The sequence below is a fragment of the Agelaius tricolor genome, unplaced genomic scaffold (genome assembly GCF_023055355.1).
Source record: "Agelaius tricolor isolate 1412-34295 unplaced genomic scaffold, bAgeTri1.0.p SCAF_6, whole genome shotgun sequence".
Lineage (NCBI taxonomy): Eukaryota > Metazoa > Chordata > Aves > Passeriformes > Icteridae > Agelaius > Agelaius tricolor.
In genome coordinates, this window is record NW_027269266.1 from 35,731,608 (window position 1) to 35,756,330 (window position 24,723).

Here is a 24,723-nt window from a genome sequence, read left to right on the forward strand (position 1 = left end):
ACCCTTTGGCAAAAAAACTTACTCCTAGTACAGCTGCTTTGGGTTTGTTTGGTTTGTGGTTTTGTGAGTTTTTTCCTCTCCAGATGGTGGGTCATTAAAACTTTCCTGGATAACCTCTTTACAAAATGTATATTTTCATCCTCTCTATTGATCTTTAATGCATAATCATCTAAATGGTTTAGAGACCTACCAAGAACTGCTGTTAGCTCTTCGTGCCTTTTTCACCATAGAAGTTTAAACATCAAGAGATTTAATTAATGTTAGAAGAATTTTCCTCACATGGCCTAAAATCTACACGGCTCATTTCCCCCTCAGACTCCTTAGTGCTGGTAGAATGGTTCTGGAAATAACTTATCCTTAGCAATATTTACATAGTCTGCCAGGAAACTTTCAGCATTGAAGTCATAGAGAGAGAAGAATAAACAATTAGCACTTGCTAGGAATACTCTTTCTCCTTTGTCTAGGAGATCAAAGCTGAATCATTACTTGACTATATTCACCAAATGCAAATGCACAGAGAGAATGCATTCAATTTTTCAAGTAATTTTTGGCCATTTTAGGAAGATATCATTATGAATGTCATAACCAGCCATTACTGATGACATTTTAAATTGTGCTGTTCTTTGAATAAGCACTAATAGTTTAGAATGTTAAAGCCAATATACACAGTTAGATAAAATAAATTTCAAATTGAATGAAAATGATATCTTGTTAATGCATCTTGAGGAGAAAAACAAACTGAAAAAAGCTACACATCAATAATAGATATTTTTCTTTCCTTTAGAGGACTCCAGAACAAGAATGTTAGAGCAAAAAGCATAGTCTTAAAAATGTCAATATTTCCATTTCTGAATGTCTTCAGACAGTTGAGAGGTGAAATGGATAAATCCCTATTCCTATATTTACTTCATTTTATTTCTTTCTTTACACTTACTGTTTATGTAAATTCTACATCTGGATATTATTAATGGCAGCCTTCTTGCATCTGAGCACACGAACATAGGATGATTTCTGAATTTAAGTGAAGAGAAATTTAGAAGTTGGTATTTTTTAGCTGAGGAAATCATGGCCAAAACATTTCTCTGCAAAAGGAACAAAAAGAGACAGAAATGGGGCAGAAACCAGCATTAATTACACACTTATGTCAACAAAAAATAGCTTGTTCTTTTTCTTAGACCACAAAACTTAAGCTTGTTGAACCTCTTAGATAAACTGATGATTTGCAGTAATGACCTATGGAAGTCTCCATACTTGATGGGAGCTGGCAGGCAGGATGGTGTGAGATACTGTAGTCTTGCTCTGCTCTTTGAATAAAATGTAAATATGTCATCTCAGTAACTACTCTATGGAAAACAGTTTTATGTCAATAAAATGGAAATTAGGCAGTGCATCCAAATTTTAATTTTTTAAGAACCTTTTATGACTTTCCACTTATTATTTGATTTCTCTTGATATTTTCTAAAATAGCTTTGCTTGCTGGATTGGATTACAGAAGAATATTTAAATGGAGCACCCTTGGTTCTTGAATGCCTTTGGTGAAACATGGAACACCTTATGGTCTTGAAAACTTATATAGGGAAAAACAAACATGTTGGTTGAGAATACACTGGCAATAGCCAGAAACAACAGTAAACTGATTCAATAAATATCAAGGCTGTAAGCAGTAACTTGGACAGCACTGATGAACGCATTTGTAACAGCAAAAGCCTAGATCTTGGACCAGAGTGGACTAGCTTATTTTATAACAACAGGAAGACAGAAGTCAGTAGAGGTTTCTCACTTTGTTGCTGTTTGTAAGGAAGCAATCCTCGTGAATGAAATTCACTTCCATTCCCCTGAGAGCATTTTGTTCAGAATAACTCCCCTTTCACTGAAGTAAATCAGTAATTTCTGAACCCAAACCACACCAAAAAGATTCTCCACCCTAAGAAAATTAAAATCAATATCAACAATAAATACAAAATAAGTGCATATACGAAGGACCAAGAAATGAAGGGAATATCTTTAATACAGAAGTGTTAGAACAATAATAGTTCCCATGGAACAACTCCAAAAGAAAAAAATAGACAAGGATAGAAGGAGATTGGGTTCAGGAGTCCTAATTTATATATCTCACAGTAAAAAATTATTTTCTATTGTTGAAAAAACTGTTACAGTAACCTCTTTGTTTTCCCTCTGCAATAATAATAAAAAAAAAAAGCAGTGAAGAGTGGCAGCCTCCATAAACATTTCCATAACATGGGAGTAAGTCTAACTAATACACAAACAAGTTTTCATGAAGTCAACTAAGTTCATAGGAGTTCTCAAGGATTTGGTGCCTTTATTTGTATATGTGCACACCCAAAGAGACAAACTAGATACAGAGACTTAAAATCAAACTACACATTCTACCTATATGGTTTTCTCTCATTCTTCTGTGATATTTTTTCGTGTAAAAAGATGTATAGTAAAAATCATAAACAACTTACTGGCCTTAAGCAGTTAAAGTTCTTAGCAAATACAAAATTATAGCTTTCTACTTTTAATATTTTAAGCCTCAAAATGGTAAACAGGAACATTATGAATATGATTAAGAAAGTTCCTGCAGCTATTCAAAGATTACTCTTCTACAGAGTCTGCAAGAAAAACTGCTCCTTTTGGCTTAGCTGTGAGCTCCCTGTATTTCTTATGTCGAGGTAAAGATAATAGATGAAAAGGTTGCATATGTATAAGAGGACCTTGGGAGGGAAACAGATGCTTTAAATTGGTCTCTCTGAAGCACTGAGAGTGCAGATGAGAAATACACTATTAAAACATTGACATTATATTACTTTTACTATCTCTAGTCTGAAAGAAACAGAGGTCAGGTAAGGACTAACTTGTTTGGTGATTAACTTAAGGCAAACATTAGCCCACCCAGGGTTAATAAAACATGCTTAGAAACAATTTTACAGTAAAATATACGACATAACAAGCTGAAAATAGCCTGTAACAGCTGTGAAGCATGAGAGGGATAGCAGCCTCTGAACCTGGTGGTTTGGCTGGCACTCCAAAAGCAGCATGCTTTCACCACCAAAGCTAGCAGAAGGTAGAGGGTATAGACATCTGAAATGAATTAGGTATTTCAGGAATAAGAAAGAGGCAGAAATTGCAAAAACAGAAGCTCAAATTTGGTTCTCATTCATCTCTAAGACCCAACTAATTTGGTTATTAAAGCTACAGTAATAGAGTAGGGTTTATTTAATCTTACAGATAAGAGTGTTTCAATATCATCAATGTTCATTTAAGTTAAAAACTAAAAGACAAAAAACCCAAACAAAAGCAAGCAACCAAAAGAATCCCAAAAAACCAAAAAACCAAAACAACAAACGCCAGAAATGGATATGTTGTCCACGAACACCTTGTTCATCACCAAATCCCTACACCTCAATATTCTCCCTTTGGAGGTAGAAAGAGAGAGCAGATTTATGTGAACTTTTTTTGGGGAATTACATTACAGTGAGATGAAATGCTCTCTAGAAGACATGGTTTTATTCAATTGACTATGCAAATTGTTCCCATAAAAGAAACTCAAGTATTCTCATCTTGGGTGAGATGAACTCAAATCCAAGTATGAGATTTACTTGATTTATTTGTGTGTCCCTTTTTTTTTTTCCTCCATTTGTTTTAGAAAGGTAGGGAACATGGATTGAATGGAATATTAAACACATAAATCAAGATATCAACCATTGTCACTTGGCCATTGTTTGCCCTTCCTTCCTCCTCCCACCTCGAAGTATAAAATCCCATTTATATAGTTACTCTTTAGGAAGCTTATAAATAGAAATGTGTCTCTCTCTCAAACAGTAAGCTCCATTTGGGCACAAATAGCATTACCAATCCTTACAATTTAAAGGACTAGTGAAATCACTTTCAGTGACAATTCAAGGAGTATTTGTAGACATTACTTGGCAAAGAGCATCTTAACAGAAATAATTTGCTTCTTGAAAAAATTTAGTAAATGCAATATACTTTGAAAACATCCAAAAAATCTGATGATACTTTCTTGTATTGCTAGTGAAGCCCATGAATTTCCTGAAAACAATAGTTTTACTCCTCAATAATGTCACATAATAAAGAGTTGAGAAAAAGTAGAAACTTACCTAGAAAATTCTAAACTACTTTTTCATAACCTTTTTCCTTGGTATTCCTCAGAGCAGTAAGAAAAACAACAGACACACCTACACTGAGATATGTCAAGATTTTAACCTACACTGTTAAAATCTTGACATATCTATACTCCCTCTTCTACATTCTCTTCTATAAAAACCTTTGAAAATTATTATAAAGCAACATTTCCAGCAACTATAACTACATACCTTGCAAGTGAATTCTCATTCTTAGATTAACTTCCCTTAATTTAAAAATTAAAAATTGAAAAATTGAAAATTTTCAAAATTAAAATATTTAAAATTTAAAAATCTACAAATCTAAGTAAAACACAGTAGGAAACATAAAAATCTGACTTCACTGAAATCAGTTATAATTTCTACAGAAATAGGACATTTTTAATGAAGGTTTTCAGCTTACTTAAAATAGATATTATGAAATTAAAAAAATTATTCTTATTAATAATTCTCTTCAGGCACAGCTATTTCCATACTGACCCAACTTCATAAAAAATGTAAATCATGTTAATAGCTTCCTCACCTTATATTTTCTAAGTGAAGAATCATTTTTGTGTCCCTGATTATGGAAGATCTATCTTCTGATGAAGAATTGGAAGATGTAAGCAGCTTGTTGTAAAACCATTATATTTTCAAGCTTTCCTCAGCTTTTGAATAGATATTTCATATTTGAAAGGTAATGGTATATGGACAAAGGTAATCTTGAAAAGTAAGTAACTTGAATATCATATTGGGACTGTAACTGTAGATAAATTAAAAGAGTTGCACAGTCATAAACAGTAATTAATTTATTTCCAGGAAGACTCTTTGACTGTTACATGCAGATCTACATGCACAGTATAAACTAAAAATCAGATGAAATATAATAGCATATTTTTAGCTTTAATTACAAGAGGCTTGATGAATCCTTAATTGTTTAATTCTGTGAAACACAAGAAAGGGAGAAGCTGATTCTGGTATGTCAATGTGAGGAACTTAAATACTAAAAAAATGAGGTGTCTATGAAATAGAGATAAAAGATTAACAAAAGCTTTAAAAATTGTTAAGTTCAGACTTAATTCCCTAAATTCCACACTTCCAATGTCTAAGACCTGTCGCTAGACAAAGTTATATTATCAAATTTCATCTTGCCTTTGCTCAATGCTTGCTCATATGAAAAACAGCTTACAGATTTGCTTCTATTTAGGCATATCCCTACACAGAATCAAAATAATACACCCATTTAAACCTAATTAATGACACTCATTCTAAATTGACATTTGCCAATTTTTGCTTTTATTATAGAAGATGAATCATTAGCCATCAAAGTACTATGACAATGATAACAACAACAAAAAAGCCATATGGTAATTGTTTTCAAAACTCCAAAAGTGCGACTGTCATCACCTATCATAAGAAAATAAGAAAAATACATTTGTTTTTCAACTTAAACTAGTAGAAAATAAGATTGTAGCATTATTATAACTTACTGGAAACAGTCTTTGTATTTATCATGAACTTAATAAAATTCTGAATGAGTTTTTTGGTACTGAGAAAAAATGTTCTAAATAATATCTACACAGAAAGTCACAATTTCCCTGGAAAAGAATTTTCCTGTAAGGGTATTGTTTTGATGCTAGTTGCTAATTAATGCTAACCAGAAATGACCCTTCTCCCCACAGCCCAACCAAATCGCAAAAAAAACCCAAACCAAAATCTATATATTGGTAAAATTATGAAGACCAGCTTCATGCACATAATACTTTATGCCGAAGTCTTTCTTCTACTTCCTAATCCAAAACAGCGCACATCAAATTTGAGATCAAGGTAAAAATCCTAACACAAATCCAGATGCATATTTTTACAATGACAGTTAAAAGCAAAGACTCTTTAATTAAAATCAAATAAACAACAAAAAACCCCTGGCATTTTCACAACCTATATAAAAACAGACAGCCAAACTTTAAATTCATTCATCTTATTTCTGATGTAGAGGGATAATTCTTGTAGAGGGATAATTTCTTAATTTGCCTGAATTGTCATAGATGGCTGAACAGCAGAGAGGTGTTCTGATGTGTGAACAGAATACAAGAACAGAGAAGAAACAGCACAATTGATGAGTGAAAAGACTGTAAACTAATTTTCTTGAATATGACTTTTAATTTAGTTAGATGCATGAGCAAAGTACTTGAAAAGTGGTATCAATGCTCAGCAACTTTCAGATGACTACCAAGTGCCCTAATTTTGTATTAACATTAGAAAAAGAAATTGATTTACAGTGGAAGACTATTTGCTATAGCAGTTAATACTAAATTTGTATGCCTCTATAATTTACTTCACTTATGGCTGTCTCTTATATTAATATTCATTATAAAAGTCCTCTTTTAATATTGCTTGATTTGACAGGAATGCATTAGCTATGACAAATACTTTATAATGTGCTCAGACAATATTAATACAAGCAGAACTTCTGATAATTGCTGTTACTTGAATACAAAGATTTTCTTTTTTATTTGAATTTACTCTCTTCTCTCTTCTTCCAAACCTTTTTGGAAGGATGCAAGGTTTAATAACTATACATCAGTCAGAATCATTCCTAAACTCAACTTGGAGTGCTAGACCATATGAAAAACTGAACTAATTCAGTCCTTCCAGGAATTTTAAAGTACAAAATGCTATGATGTTTCGGTTTAGGGAGGGATCTCCTTTTTATGTTAGAGTAAATAAATTTTTCCTCCTTAGGAGATTACTTGTACATGAAAGTTCCTTATCCATATGTAATCTAAGACAAGAGTCAGAATGTTTACTCGCATAAAGTAGAATGAATCTGGCTGCCAGGTCTTCTACTAGTTTACACAATTGTTATAAGGTTTGACTGGGCCTGAAGTTTCAGCAACTACATAAGGAACCTACTAACAGAAATGGCATTCAAATAGTACAACATAAATAGATAATCATATTAGTCTAGAAGGTCATACTGCAAAGATACCCATTCAAAACCCCCCCAAAAAACCCCAAAATCCCGCCAATATTTACAGCACCCTAATGTAACACAGTATAATCCACAATTCAGCATTTATAAGAAATTCTAATCATAGCTCAACTTCATAGACATCTTCATTAATTAACTCAGAACAATGGTGCTACCAATGTTTTTGCTATATTGCTATGAGTCTATTTTGTTCTCAGGCAGAGTTGCCAAAAACTGACACCAAGAACATCAGAATCAACCCTCAATTTCTTGTTTTCTAAGACATTATATGATGTATTTTAATAGTATTTTAATAGTCTGAAGTGCCAGAGTTGTCCAGATAAATATTTGCCATGCTCATTTATAAAAAGAGGCATAGTTTAAGACTTTGCTTTCTAAAAACCCAAGACCCAGCTCATCTATGCAACAAATATTCAGGAAAAAGTCTTCATTTCTGATATCAATGGATATATTGATTTCTGATATCAATATTTCTGATATCAAACAGGTAATTAATTGAAGCAATAAATCTGTTGGACTACCAATGTTTGAAATACAGAATTTATACCTGTTGTAGAACTAATATGTTCATGGTACATAGCAAAGCATTTGACAACCTCATGAGAACTTACACATAAAAAACCTGAATAGAGGAAAACAAGAATGTTTTGTATCACCATTTTAAAGCAGAAAATTCACTTCAATAGACTGTGCTACATTAATTATTTTCTTTGTATAAAAGTTGCCATTGTTGGGATTTGTGAGGGCTGGTAAACTCTCCTTCTCAGAGAGGCCACAGTCCCTTTCTCTATGGAGACAGAAATGTGGATGGTTTGGCAGAAGATGTGGCACAGAACAAGTGCCCAAAATCCATTTTTGACTTGAATCTGTTAGGAGGTATACAAAAAAGAGAAATACAAATAACAGACAGGCAGTTACTGTACTTTAACTAAATCCTGAAGCTCTTCATAGTTTTCCTGTGGTGGTTTCTGGGGCACTGAACAACATAGCTACCAAATAGGTAATGCTGCAACCTCCTAACTCATAACTGAACTTCAGGAATTCATCCCTCAGTTCCACTGGATTTTCTTCCCACTTTTGCATATGTGAAAGTGTCCCAGCTTTCTGGGACAAAGTAGGGTTTTTTCCCTACTTTGAAAATCTTAGTGCCAATGAGTATGATAGTAACATGATTCATTTGAATTGAAATTGGATAACCCCTTCTATTAGCCCAGATATTCTCTATTTATTCAACTCATAACACACGATCAACCAGTGATGAATGGTAAATATACATTTATGCAATGGACACTGGGGAAATTCTCTTTAAACCACTCTCTGATGTTTTGCAAAGTTCTATCAATGGTAATCACTTTTTGATCCACTTAAAACACACACATTCCATTCAGAAACTCTTGATTAAATAAATTTCAGTAGTTAATCTTTAAGGATTCTTCTTCAGGGTACATGCTCTTTGCATTTACAAAACTTCACAAGTAGTCTATTAATAATTCTACTATGATGAGTTTCAGCACTTCTTTTTTAAAGCTGGAAACTATGTGTTTAACATCATAAGTATGTCTGACCTAGAGGACAGGCAAACTTTTGCCATAAACAAAAGTGGGAGAACAACAAAAAAGCTGTACAGGACTGCATTGCTAATGAATCTTCTTTAGATCACCCTGTTGCTTCACTAATCTGTAGCTAAGATAGGGTAAAGATGTCTTCAAATAATAAATGTTATCTGACTTATAGAATCACAGAATGGACGGGTTGGAAAGGACCCTAAAGATCCTCTAGTTCCAACTCCACTAGCATGTGTAATTATTTCTCATTCTAAGTAAAAGAGAAACCCAATAGATTGGCGAAGAACAACTCTTTTACAAAAGCACAATTGTTCATATCCGAAAGAAGCGTTTGGGGTATCAGTTTCATTATTCTGACACCAGTCAAGCATTCAGTACCACAGAGATGCATCTTCCTTCCCCATCCACACTGCACAGCTTCAAACACAATTCAACTTCTGGAAGCCTCTTGGGTGATGATCACACTGAAGTAAAATTAATTTTACTTAAATTAAGTAAAATCAAATTAAACAAAGAAATCCTTAAACTCTCTGTGAAATTTATACTTACATCTCCTAATGGTTCTTCTGGTCACTTTATGAACCTTATTGCCAATACTTCAAATACTACATTTAATTACTTCAGATATTAAGGTCAGAAAAAAATTCCATTAAAATAAAACAAATAATAACGAATTCTTCAGACAAGAAGATAAAGCAATCAGTAATATATTAGGTTAACTACAAATACTAAAAATAAATGTCTTGGCTCAGTTCACACAATCAGAGATATATTTAAAAAAACCCAATCTAAAGAAAAATTAAAAAAAAAAACCAAAACCAAAACCAAACCAAACCAAACAAAAAACAAATAAACAAACAAAACCCCAAAAAACCAAAAAAAAACAAAACCAAAAAAACACCCACATCACATGTACCACATTCTTTCTTCTGGTAAGATATCAAATCTTGTCTCTTGATTCAGATGCTACCTAAGCACATAGTAGTGACCTTCAGAATGTAAAGCATGTTCTTGAAAGTTGTACTGAAGGACTGGGTAGGTAAAAGGTGGGCTCAGGCACTGGAAAGCGCTCCCTGCCAATCATGAAGCACATGTGCACACAATAGCTGCAGCTCAGAGCATGGTGACACGCCGCTAAAGGAAGATAGATGAACTCCCAAACACGTAAGTCTAGAAATGCCAGCAATATATCTCAAGAGTTTCATAATGACAGGTATCTTGACTCGTTCCTGTCCACAGCATATGAGGAAGAGACAAACACTAAGTAGTACAGCTGCATATAAGTGCAGAAAAAGGGAAACTCTTCTTTCCAACTTTCTGGTTTGGCTGTTGGTTTTGTTTGAATTTGTTTGTTGAGATTGGCAGTTGCTTGGTTGGTTGCCTTTCTTTTTTTTTTCCTTTTAAAACAGCAGTCAGTAACAAACTCAATTAAAGTAATAGAGGCAGAGGCTGAATATAATGCAAAATATAATGACCTGCTCTGCATGAATCAGATTAGTACCCACAACACTTGAATTTTTCCCCCTGAGTATTCTCATTTCAAAGGCTTACTTTGAAGTGTCCTGGAAAGCGAAGTTTTGCATTTTTAAAAATCTCTTTAAAGTACTCTAAAGACTGTTACCTGAAGGAAACAATAAGAGATTTCCAGTTACAGATGGTTCTTCCGGACGATTACTGATTGACAAAAACAAAGCAGCTGACAACAACAGTGTTAGTGCCAATTAGTAGAAGTGGGCTAATTCAAAATTCCATTAATTTTCTTCCTTTGTTTAAAGTGAGCTAGGAATTGTGAAAAGCTTAAACCAAAATGACAGTGGATGACAGTCATGAAGCAAGCTTCACAGTTGTGAAAGAAGACAACCAGGGACCTTGATTTGGAGCTAGACATAAAATTGGATAATTAAAAGGCAGTACAGTAACAACTTGGCATTTGTGAACAGCCATCACAGTGGACAGCTTGAAGAATCCCCTGGCACAGGAAAAACAGGATGAGAATCTCAAATTTTGTGCAGTGAAACAAATGTTAAAACTGAAAAATTATCAACAACAAAAGAGTGATGACTAAAGGTTTAAATCTGCAGTAGCAGGCTGGGTAAGCTTCCTTTAAGTTTACCCATACCCACTAGTTAGGTAACTAAATATAACTAATTATGTAGTGTCAATATTCAGCTGGATGGCTGTTTTGCTTTAAAACACTTCATATATAGCCTTAAATAGGTCCCCTGACTTTGAATCAAGAAGGCATTCAGATATCTGCAAAAAAATTGAAAAATTGATGGAGCCCTTGTGCAAGTAGAGGATGGCCTCCCAAATCTGGTAACACTATTGTCAGTATGAACTTTAATTCTACTTCATTAGTTTCCATACTGTTCTTCTGTTCATCATGGGTATAATTCACCTTCTTCATGCAGTAATGGGGTTACAACTCTCACTGGTGATACCTGAAGCAGGAGCTGCAGGACCCAGTACACAACACACACCTAAGGCAGGCAAACTACTAGGAGCAAAAAGAAGCAGGAACTAAAGCCCTTTTATTTCCCCTCTTCATCTTCACAAATAAGTATCTGACCACCCAGGTATCATGCCTGAATTTATCTACACTTAAACAAAAACATCTAGCTGACTTGTGATAGATCCATGTTGTAGATGGATCTCATAGATTAGCGTGTATGAATTTTCATGAGGGAAGTGCCAGTCATAAGCTTCCAGTAGCAAAGCCAATTGTTATCGTTAGAAGTTCCCAAATCTCAGCAGTTTGAAATAAAAGAGCTGACTGACATTATGAGATCCTGCCAGCCATGCTATTGATTTGTACAGAAGCTTTGCCCAGGCAGCATGCTCCCCAGGCTGCGAGCATTGCCACTCCTCTGCACACAGAACAGAACACCACAAGTGTCCCGACAACCCATCTATTAAATCGTGCTGCTCAAGTTCACTCACACCAGCCATACTCTGTGAGGGAGATAATGCACTAAGCCTTCTCCAAGCCAATGCCCTTGCCCTGTGTCTGGTGTTATAACAAGAACTAGGAGCCACAAATCACGTGTAGGAAAAGCGTAACGAGGGTGTTCGGCAAGATCTGCCACGTATTTCAAGCTCCCTAGGCATTGTCATCAATAGCTGCTGATATTCTCTGATATGTGAAAGCAGGAAAAAAGTGAGGCATCTTTCCCTGCTGGGAAATATTGGTTTTATTAAGGGCAACTACTTCAAACAAATTCAACTGGATAGCCATAGTGGGTAATCTGTTGATGCAACTTGCAGAAGGATCTGCTGAGACAATGCTAGAAACTTGCACCTGCTAAATCAGCAGAGCAGAAAATGAACCAGAAATAGTAAAAAGTAAAGTATAGCAAAGGAAGGGATTAAAAGTGCATGGCAGCAGTCTCAGGAATCCTCTGATAAGGTGAATGAACTGAAGAGTTCTTTTGAGTGCTCTAATTTAAGAAAATGGTTATTTGCAAGGAGAAATTAGATAATTTGAAAAGTATGATAAAAATAATCTGATTTCTTAAATTTGCTTTCCCCCAAATACTTAGCTGGAAACATGGGTTACTCAGAGTAATATAACTGCCTCTGCTTTGATCAGTGCAGATCTACTGGATTAAATAAGTAAATCCTTCTGAATCTTCTAAAATGCTTATTAGAGGTCTTAAAACTAATCAGGAGTGGAACAAAGATGTAGAACAAGAAAGTAGAAGCAGTACTAAATTCTGATTGAAGGAAGTAGTAAGAATGCCTGAAAGTATACAACTTTGGAATTAAAACATGAATTTTCATTCTCAATTAAAAATCTAGTAATGACATAAAAATAAAACACTAAAGTAGGTGTACTAATAGAATGACATAAAAATAAAACACTAAAGTAGGTGTACTAATAGAAAGAAACTAATCTTCTAGAGAAATAAAACATCTTAAATTATCTGGAGTCAATTTTTTAACATAATTAAGGACACTGAGACAGGATACAGTCAACTTTGTTCCATAAAGCTTTTATTTTTTCAAACAAAACTATGCTAGCAACTATGATTTTCTATGGTTTTACTTGATCAAGCACTATTCATTTTTCCTGTCCTGTACAAAACACAGAAAGATAAAATTGTATGACCTTAGCAGGACTTAACTACAAGAATCATTTCTTGAGCTTTGAAAATGTATGTTTGACTGAAGTTAAACAAATTGGTCTCATATTTCAATTTAAGTACTATAATTTTTGCCACTTGGAGGACTTCATCACAGAAGGTCTCAAATGAGTAATACACAAGATTTGCAGCCTCGAAGCAGCAAACCCTTTTTTTTCTGGGTGTAGTAAGGAAAAAAAAAAAAAACATTTGAAGCCTGAAATACTTCTGTCCACAGCTTACTATGGTATAAACCAGGATATTTTCCAAAGGACTTTCATTGATTCCTGACTTAAACCTGGTATCTTCATTCAAATGAATACCAGAATTCCACATGAAATTTTGTTTATCTTAGAATCCTTTTGAGGATTATACAACTTTTATCTTGATTGTGGAATAAGGATAACTATTTCCCACTTGCAATCTCTGGATACAGTCACATCTCCCAGGTAATAGAGGCTGTTTTACTATAAGATTGGTTTCTTCATGCTAGTTTTTACAGACTGTAATCAAAATATTTCTGACTTTTTCTTTGATAAATACTCAAGTTGAATGCATCTGTCTCATTAGGTCTTTCACTATTAAACCATTCCTAAGTAATTGTATTAGATCGTCCTCAAATTTCCATTCTATTTGATGCCATTCTTTGGAAAAAAAAAACACCATCTATTTCATTTACAGTAATAAGACAAATCAAAATCTTTACCTCATGCTCAAAAAAAGTATTTATTCCACAAGGCTGTCTTTAAACATCAATACACCAGTGGCTGCTGTGTAGCAGATATTTAGCCATGTACTCCCCAGTCAACCTCATCTTTACATTAAGTGCTCCCAGCTTTTCAATAAATTCCATATGTTCTTTGTTGTATTAAAAGCATTTGATGCACTTAATCTACAGCTCATGTTTATTACTTGCCCAAAATTCTAGTTTTTGTGCCATTTGGAAAGACTTTAAAATTGCTTGCAGGTAACAGATAATGTAAAATTATATTATAGTTAAGACTTTATTGCAAAAGAATTTCACTGGAATATTTCTACACCAATTTGTATCTCAAGATTGCATTCCAAGGCCTATAATTAGCAGGCTTAAATCCACTTAATATGTTCCATATTCAGTCTGTTGCATTCCAGTATCTTAGAAAAATTTTAACTTCCACACTTTCTAGAGCATGCAAACACAAAACACCCCTTACCTTTTATCAATCAAATATGTAATGTCATAAAAAAAAATAAATAGGTAGACAAGTATAACTTTCTCTCAATTCATATTCATTGTCATTATATAATTGATCTCATTTACTTCAGCACTCTAGTTCCCTGCCAGCTGCTGCTTTATTTTTCACGAGATTAGTGTCAGGCTGATAGACCTGTAAGTACTTGATTCATTCTGTTTACCTTTTGTGAATAATGACACAACATTAGCTTTCTTCTGGATTTTCTACAGTGTCTACAATCAACAGAAAAACATAACAGCTTGTCCAGAACGCTCTTTATCTGCTTCTTTTAAAACCATATGCAAGTTTTCCTGATCCTGATTGTAATTTAGGACTTCTGGTTAAACATACTAAATCTTACTATTAGTATGGCAAAAATTTAAACATCAACATTATCGTTAAGTTTACATGAATAAACTGGTTTTGTCTCCTCTCAAATTAAATCTAAGACACAGTTCCTTGATTCTGTTACTCCTAAAAGTGCCTTTTTGTTTTCTTTATGAGTCTGTATTTATTTTTGTATCCATTTTTTTACTATAATACTAATTTGTATTCCTTAATTTTAATTTACATAAATTTTTCTAGCTCCTTTAATTCTAATTCAATTACAGACATGCCATAAAACAAAGGCTTTAATACTGAGACTATTAATAGATATACGACAGTGGAGTACAGAAAGCACAAAGATAAAATGAGAAACACAGAATAATTCTTCAAAATGTTTGAAACCCTATATGAATCTTGAGAATAAGAGACTCTGAACACACCTATTCTGAAGTTATAGATGTGGCCTGCCCGAAATTTAAACCATAAGCAAACTACTTTGTGTATGGAAAAGTACATTAAGTCTAAGAAGCAGAGAGTTCAGGTGCATGAAGACAAACTTGTTTCCATTCCTCCTCCAACAGATATTACAGTCACAGCTATGCTTTGTCTGAAAATACCTTGATATTTGCTGGTGCTGCAGATACCTTACTAAAGTTTAGCCTAATTTTTGGCTTATTTAGATGAGTTGCAAGTGCAGTGGTAGCAAACCTTAAAACAACTAGAAGTTAGGCAAATTTTTGTATTTTGCCATATATCCACTAATTCAAAGCAAAACATTATTTTTTTCTTCACGGATAAGGGGGGAAAAGGCAGGAAAACAGTAAGTCTTTGGTCCTGTCAGATATTTACTTTGTTTGACTGGTACCAAACATCAAATGAATATTTATGATGTCTAATTCCATTAATAAAGCAGAGTGGAAGGTATATTTCAGCAAAAGAATGACACAAGTAGGGAGGAATTTCACCTGTAAGCGTTCTCTAGCTGAAGAAAGAAATCACCGATCTGCACAGACTTCAAACACATTATTGAAAGTTGTCCAATACCAAATGGAAGACGGAATAAACAGAGTTGTTGCTCAATTAAATTGTTCTTCCCATTCTTACAATAGATTTTAATACTACTCACTTTTGGCCTTTTTCTGAAAACACCTACTATATGTGCATAGAATAATCTGTTTCTAGAAATAATGATTTCTGCTGCGCTGAGTTCTTGTCACATGAATGGCAAACGAAATGCCAATGTCTGAGTAAAGCAGATTCCCCTACATTTATTAGTAGAACTCTTGCAGCTATGGCTGTCTTAGATCCCTCTGAATGGTGCTATGAGGGGATCATATAGTGATGGCTCCAACATTTAGCGCAGTACATGTACTCATATCCTTAACCACATTCTCCAGCTTTCTTGATTTAAGCATGGAAAGAACATGAGATGAACCACAAAAGGAAATAATCTAAGCAAGCCCTAAAGCATCTTTGGAGATTTGGTTGTTCCTGCCTTAAAAACATCGCCCCCAAAACAAATCCAGTCCTCAACAGATAACCAACTACCTCCTAATTTTGCTGTGTCCAGCCAGTGTGATGTCAGCTTGAAACAAGATGGATCACTTGAATAAAGACCTACTTTTTGTTGCCCTCAAAAAAGACTCTTCTCATGGAAAATTGAAATTTGAAAAATTCCATACTTGCAAAAACTCAGCACCTATCTGAGAGCACTGCATCAAGTTTCTACTCCATTTCAAATTAGTCTGTAAACAAATACTCAATAGTAACAGGCTTCTGAAACTGATGCTTTACAACAAAAACTTGAAAGGAAATCTAGGACTACAAAGATTTTTTAGAAATCCTGAAGGCTAGAATTGAGGCATCTTCAGACCCACCCTCCTAGATAGGGTCAATGCCCAGCCAAACATAACAACAAAACACACCATGCAGAATGTGCCATCCAGCAGATATGTGCTACGGTGCTTGATTTGCAGCAGGACTGATGATGAATAACTTATAAACAGACACCTAGCAAACAGAAGATTACTCCCAAGATTTACAATTGTTACTATTTTGGGCATGTAGCAGTCAAGCTGACTTTCCCCTTAGACAGAACGAAGGACTCTACTTGAAATTTCAACTGAAAAGGCTTTTCAGACCTCTGAACAATACCATTGTCAGCACTGGACTTTGACATGGATTCAATAGGCTGATACAGATGTTGTGACTGACAGCAGTTTCCAACTGCAGGATTATTCAAGCATAAAACTGCTGTGAAGGCAATTGCAATTAAAAGCAGCTGGGTCCACAGAAAACACATGGCGTTCATATGATGAAGCTCTCTGCATACGTAGATGCAAGCAAAGGAGGATTTTATTTCACATTCATGATCAATTGAGGCACACATAAATTACTGTAATTTTTATATTGTCATTTAGCTACACTCTGAAAGAAAGAAAAAGCTCTAGTTCTACACAGAGATCAAAAGAGAAGCTATTGTCTTCCAAATTGCCATCAAGCTCTAATACAAAATTGGTACAACAGTCTGTGAAATGCTGATAACATTTAGTGCTGCAGTTAGCTACAGATTGTCTGAAGTATGGAAAAGTCAAAGCATAGATGATTTAAAGTGAAAGATGGCATTGCACTCTTAAATTTTGCTGGTTTGGGTTGAATTTTCCAGGCATGTGATAAAGACAATCAGTAGTTGTGAAATAGTAATTTCTAATTTCCAAGTAAATGACAAGAGAATTAAAAAATGAGAACATCTCTTTTAGAATTAAAAAATAAGAACAGCTTCTTTTAAAGATTTTTCATTCAAATAAAATCAAAAAAGAAAAAAAAGAAACTGTTCAACTTCAGAAATTGGGTGGTTGGGAAGTGATCCATGAACACCTATAGCTTGCTTTGAAATTCATCTGGGTTCTGCTAATCGCCAAGCGATTGCTTCTCCTTTACTATTTCACATTTGCAACTTTTGAATGTTCCATGCAAAATATCATAAACAAGTAAATATGAAGTAAAAATCCTTATAAATTCAAACTTCAAGGTCATTGTTCTATCTTGATGTGTAATAAAACGTTCAGTTGCAAAGAAAAGCAATTTACATCCAGTATCACACAAGCCTGAACCAAGAGTTAGCCTGTTAATTTTGTTGTGCCCTAAGCAATGCTGAAATGATCTGAAGAAATCACTTGCCAAAACAAAAGCACGCTTTATGATAAAATAAAGCATATGGAAACAAAACAGCTAAGTGAAGCAAACAGACTGTACTGAATCATATTCCTAGATTAAACATCCTTAATATAATAATTACATATACAAGGGTACCCACAGCCTAAGCTGTAAAAGCAAATTGCACCCTGGGATCATACAGCAAATTGTTTCTACATACACCAGCAGATCTGGAATAGTATTAAATACTATTTTGAATTTTAAATACAGTTGACATAAGTATTGTTGCTAGAAGTAGAATTTCTTTTAGTTAGAAAAGATTACAAGCAAATCTGCTGCCTATAAAAATGCTAATAAATAGACAATGTTAATATTATAAATACAGCAGTATATCTTCTTAAGCTTTCATAAAGATAGAAAAAGTTAGGGTAGTTTGGCATTAAGAACAAAGGATTAAAGAAGTAACTTAAAGAGAAAAAACAATAAATATAATAATAAAATAGGGTAAGTACACCAAGCAATACCAAAAATAATTCAGTAATTCTTAATATATGGAAATTGTCATAAACCCTAGCCACTTTCAAAATGTATGTTTATTATAAACAGCTGAATATAAGGGAGATTAAATTAAAAATAAAAGGAAAGCAGAGAGATGAGGAAAATTATTTTAATTTTTAAATGAGACTTCCTTCCTATTACAGGTTCTGGAGCTGAACCAGGAACTGCACAAATGCATCTGTGTACAGAACTAATGTAACACATTAAAAGATTACAGAAAACAAGCAAGGTGTGCTAATGCATGGTACTGGAGGAAACAACACATAAATACTGGTCATAAAAGGGCAAGGATTTGTAATCAAACATGCAGAAGCATATTAATACAAATACTAGCACTAGTCAATTATAACTTGTCCATAAATATTCACACAAGCAAGTTTTCATTTGAGCACTGTGTTTGAAAACTTTTCCCTACAATTTAGGACAGAATTCTGAATCTTAAATAAAGCATTACCTACTAATAACAAAGAGCCCCTTGACTCCTTATTGAGACCTGAAAGAGACACAATGGTCTCATAAGGACATGCTCATTCACGTTACAAACAAACCAACCAAAATCAGGAATCTCTGGCCTCGGAGACCAGGATAAAGGAGTACTGGAAGGAGGACTTTTCCTTGATCAAAGGAGGCTTGGGTCAGAGAATACCTAAACAAATGTGACATCCACAAGCCCATGGTCCCTGGCAGGATGCATCCATGAGTGCTGAGAGAGCTAGAGAACACCACAACTAGGCTGCTCATAATCTTTGAAAGGTCACAGAGAAAAGGAGAGGTGCCTGAAGGCTGGAAGAAAGGAAATGTCACCCTGGTCCTCCAAAGGGGCAAAGAAGGGGGACCCAGGGAACTAGCAGCCTTTCAGCCTGACCTTAATCCCTGGAAAGGCACTGGAGTGCCTCATTCTGGAGGTCATCTCTATCCACATGGATGACAAGAAGCTGATTAGGAGTACTCAGTATGGATTCACTAAGGTAAATCATGATTTATCAACCTGACTGCCTTCTATGGTGAAACAGCTACCTGGGTAAATGAGGGGAGAGCAAAAATTACTGTCTGCATTGACTTTAACAAGGCTTCCAACACTTGTCTGTACAACATCCTCATAGAAAAACTCAGGAAGAGTGGACTGGATGAGGGGACAGCGGTGTGGATTGAGAACTGGCTAGACCAGAGGGTCATAATCAGTGAGACAGGGTCTGATTAGAGGTCTGTCACTACTGGTGTTCCCCAAGGTTCAATGCTGGGCCCAGTATTGTTTAACTTGTTCATCAGTGACAGATGAAGGGGCAGATGCCTCCCCAGCAAGATCACTGATAACACAAAGCTGGTAGATGTGGCTGTGCAGCCCTTCAAAAGACTTCAGTGGGTGGGAGAGATAGGCAGAGAAGAACATTCTGAAATTCAACAAAGGCAAATGCAGGTCCTGCATCTGGGGAACAATAACCCCACGCACACACACAGGCTGAAAAGCAGCATTGCAAGGATGGACCTGGGGGTCCTGGTGTACAAAAAGCTGTCTATGAGTGACAGTGTGTCCTGGGGGCCAAGGAGGCCAATGATGTCCTGGGGCACATTATGAAGAGCATTGGCACCAGAGCAAGGGAGGTGATCCTGCCCCTCTACTCAGCCCTGGTGAAGCCACATATGAAGTGATATGCTCAGTTCTGGGCTCCTCAGTAGTAGAGAGACATGGAGCTCCTGGAGAGAGTCCAGAGGAGGGCAGCAAAGATGATTTCAGTGACTGGAGCATCTCTCTTATGAGGAACAGCTGAGAGAGTTGGGCCTGTTCAGTCTTGAGAAGAGATGACTGGGAGGGGACCTCATCAATGTCTACGTGTATCTGAAGGGAGAGTGCCAAGAGGATGGAACCAGGCTCTCCTTTGTGATGTGAAGCTGTAGGAAAAAAGCAATGGGCAGAACATGATGCACAGGAAATTTCGTCTGAATGTGAGGAAGAACTTTTTTACTATGCAGGTGACTAATATTGCCCAATATTTTTAGAAGTCTTCATTTATGACCCAGACATAAATGGGGCAGAGTGCACCTTCAGCAAGTTTGCCGACAATTAAAAACTGGGAGGAGGGCCTGATTCAGCAGATGGATGGGTTGCCATTCAGGGGGACCTGAATGGAGAAATTGCACATAAGACATCCCTTGAAATTCAATGAAGGAAAACACAGAATGGGAAGACATTACGCTACACATCAATCTGGGCTGGAGGCTAAGCATTTGGAAAGCAGCTTTGTGAAGAAGGACTTGGAACCCTGGAGGGCACCACTTGAAAAATAAACCAGCAGTGTATATATTCCCTGATGAAGTCAGGGAATATAAAATACAGAGACTCTTTTAATTGCCCAGTGACAGAAAAAGGCACAACAGCCAGAAACTGAAATACAGGACATTGGACTGAAACACAAGAAAAAAATCTTTGCTCTTCAAGAGTGGTCAAACCATAGAACGGGTTGCCCAGCAAAAGGTTGTGAAGATACCCAAAACTCAACTGAAAAATATACTCAGTATCCTGCTCAGGCTGACTCTGTTCTGACCTGTAGGGATGGCCTTGTCAATCTTCAGACACACATAATGACATCCCTTCACAGAACCTTAAAAAATCTGTCATCCTCTGGTATTTTGGATGCCTGCAAAGTTTACCCTAAATTATGACATCATTTCTGATTGCTTTCTCCCCCCTTTCACTTTGATGTCCAAGACCTTGCCTGAATGACTGTTCTCTCCCACTACAACTGCTCTCAGTTTCATAATTATCCCAGCTGTACTGAAATTGCTATTTCAGGAATGAGTTTCATCTGCTGACCAGAAATATCCTACCACATTTTAGACAAAAATTTAAAAAAAAAAAAATCTTATGCCTTCACCAATTCTGTTACCCACACATGGTCAGTATTTGAAAAAAACCCAACCCTTTTCCTTTTTCTTCTAGTCCATCCCTCAGTGTTTTCACTTCTTGTGATGCCTTTATCACTTGAACATGTTTATGTTACCACTCCTTTAAACACCTGCCTGTTACATTTACAGTGTCTGCTCCTTTGGTTGTTTCTTGTCCTATGTGAAACTGTAAGCTTTTTAGGACAGGCACCAGCATTTTGTTCACTGACAGCACAGGGGTCTCTTAGCTGTTAAGACTGTACTAGTGATAGATGATCTTGTCTGTGTCCCAGATACACACTTTTTCTGCTCATCACATTTCTGTCTGCTTTTAAGAGCTGCTCATTGCATTTAAGTACACAGGATCCAAGGCACAGCATATAACACCCAAAAGCAGCGTTTAAGACTTTGCCGTACTGATGGCTCCGAACGACATCTTTTTCCCCTTTGAAAGGTCTATTCCTTCTTTTCCACTGATACCAAATAATAGAACTCATACTGAATTCTCTGATGAATAAATAAATAAATAAATGAATAAATAAATAAATAAATAAATGCAGGTGAAAATCTTCAAGACTTAATTTGTGATAATGTGGTCATGGAGTGTCCTGCTTAACTTCACATAGCTTTGGAAAAGATTAATATTTAGTCATATGCAACAACTAGAGGGACATATTTTTACATGGATATAATATTGCTGATACAATCTATTTTCCAAAAATCCAAGTTCAGGACAATAATCTTGCTGGACATGTATTTTAATTAGAATGATAGAATGCATTCTATCTAAATATATTTTGACAAGTTCTCTAAAGTATCAGTCCTTACAGCTGAAGATATCAAGCACCTTTTTGAAAAAAACCTTTTCAGAAAGGAAGAGCAATTTGCAAAGCTATCAAAGATGTTTAACAATTTCCTATCAGGGAGTAAGTATGCATGTGTGTAAATATATAGCAAAAACATGCATTTTTATTGTCACACCTGAACTGGAGAATCAAGAAATAGTAAAATCTGGTTTGTATAATGCCATAAAGTAGGCTTCTCCTTGTAAAGCTCATGTTTTCTGTTTTTCTGTCCTGACTACCTGTGTAACATAAAAATTGGTAAATACAGATGAAGGAAGTGTGTTAAATAGTAGATAGCATAAAAGGTTCTCACTTCTCAAGAATGGCATTGCCATTATATGATGTCTTCATGATGTTTTATTTCTCAAAAACTTCTCAAGTTCAAGCCTTCTAATAATTCCAAAAGTTAGTCAGTAGGAAACAAAAAACCTAACGACATTCACAGAACGAGCAGAAAACCCTCATATCTTATATTTTCTCTTAAACACATAATTTAAACACCAGGAATCCTGTGTGAGAGGTTTTAAGGAGTTAGATTATACTGTGAGCTGCACAGTGTCAATAACACGTGCTGGCACCACTTCTAACAAAATAGTCCCAGAATAAGAAACATAACAAATTACAGCTTTAGCCCTTGAATCAGTTTGTATACTATGTGATTTTTTTTCACAATCCTTTATTGCATAGCAGCACAGATTTCCTGATGACATCTTGTTTACTGTAGCTGCTAAGGGCACACAGAACCAGTGATCTGAAGCCCTGCCAATATGCTGTGACTGACATGCAATTCAGCATTTAACCCCTGCTGTAGATGATATATAAGAAGTGATATGTACTCGACCCTATCATCAGTCTATTTGGGATAAACTATTAATCTTCAGCAGACAGTTTTAAAATATTGTAGAAAAATCTTTTGTTCCAAATGATCACAAGTACATGGACTTAGTAACTTTCTTCTAGTTACAAAAGATTAATTTATGAATTATATTCATTATACAACTATTCCCTGAGAGCTGCATACTACTATCAGGATGTTTGACTTTTACAGTGATAATTTCCAAATGTAGACACTCACACAGTGCAATTTATTCTGCTGCTCAGAATCATTTTGCCCTTATAAGTTCTATCAAGCTAATACAGGACATAAGAACAACCAGAAAGGAAATAAAATCCAATCTATGAAATATTTGACTTTTCATAGTAGACAGAAAATTTCATCATTTGGCGACCCAAATTTTTTTCCCCTCACTAAGTATACATGCTTGACAAAGGATAATTTACACCAAGGATTTTATTCTGTTGCCAGTCACATCAATCCTGACCTGTAATAACTGCATCTGGATAGAACTGCCTATCTTTGAATGCCACTGGTTGAATAGGGCTTTTGGCAGCTGTTGAATATGGCTCTCAATAATTTAAGAAATTGTAAGACTTTTATGTTTTTGCCAATTAACATAAATATGTAACTTTTAGAACCCCATTAGGGTCAGTGTTTCTAACACAGAATAAATATATGTATTCATATACATAAACATATGTTTACAAACATTCTATAGAATGTTTACAAACATTCTATGAAATGAATCCAGGAATTTGCAACCACTATGTAAAGCTGAAGAAACTCCAACATAGGCCACTGCTTATGAGTGCAGCTGGATTTCTGATATTTTCTTACTTATGCTGATATGAAAACTGATCTGGACTACTGACCTTGGATACAGGACAGTTCATATATCTTGCCAGGGATCTAATGCTAAGCTTGACAGAAAAACTCAGATTGGTTTTAAGGTACATTGGAAAATCCTTCAAAATTACACAGCATAAGATGAAAGCTTTTGAATAATACACTTTAAAGCTTTAAAAGGTCTTCATTTTCTTCAGTTATTTTCTTCAACAACTAGATAATATTTGGTAAACAATAAATCACTCTTTCACACAACAGCCTCCTTCCTGTTCTGAATATCTCAACAAGTAACATCACAAGACACTTTTTAAGGTATTGTACATTTACAAACACATATTTCCCCAAATAACTTTTGACATTTTTCCTATTTTCTCATACTTAATTTCTTTCATCACACAAAACCTCTCAGAATATTTTCCTTTCTTTTCTTTGTGACAAAAAAAGACAAAAACAATGTAGCAAATATTTCTTAAAGCCATCATAATTATGTTATAAATCTGCATAGGAAAAAGAAAACACTGTCTATAATAGTAAGTTATAACTAAGATATATTTATAGAGAGAGACATAGAGCTATCTGTCTATAACAAACATAGTGAAGATGTGCCTTCAAGAAAGTACTGCACGTGCTTGCAAGGTACTTTCCTGTTGTATTATAGTTGCTTACTGTACATCCATTTACAATGCTGAACTTACTGGAGCAGAAGTGGTTCCAAACAAGCCGTTTTCAGCATCAGTAGGTAGGTCTCTGATGTTTCACAGCTTTGGGGTTTTTTCTCCCGTGGTTATTTTTGTCTTGCTTGGGGAGGGGGATTGGTTATGTCTAAATATGCAAACTTTATGCCTTTATACACAAGAGCAGTCGTACCTTCTGAGACACTAGACTACCTCTCAGTGACCTTACAAACTTCCTTTGAAATTTCCAACAATAGCTGCCTATTTAAAATGCCATAACAACCAAATCCTGTTGACTTTACAAATATGTAGATTTTATTTGCAAAGGAGTAACTTTTACCCACACAATAAATTAAACAATATTCTTTCAGTATGAAGACTCTTTTAAGCAGAATAATTGGCATCAATAGCACTTACCTGATTGTGTGGAATAGAGGTTATACAGCTCTTTTCCATTTCAAAACCATGCAATAGCCATTTAAAAAAAATAATGCAATGTTTGAAATTTATGAAAATTAGGTTTTTACTGCAAATGATTTTTAAGAGGCTTCTAGACACAAATAGTGCAATTTTTTACATT

The 24,723-nt window shown here is 35.1% G+C and overlaps 1 protein-coding gene across 5 annotated transcripts in view; it reads right to left on the reverse strand.

Annotated features, from left to right (window-relative positions):
• Nucleotides 1-24,723, reverse strand: part of ZNF385D (zinc finger protein 385D) — a 418,148-nt gene that overhangs the window by 43,045 nt on the left and 350,380 nt on the right. The window lies entirely within an intron of this gene.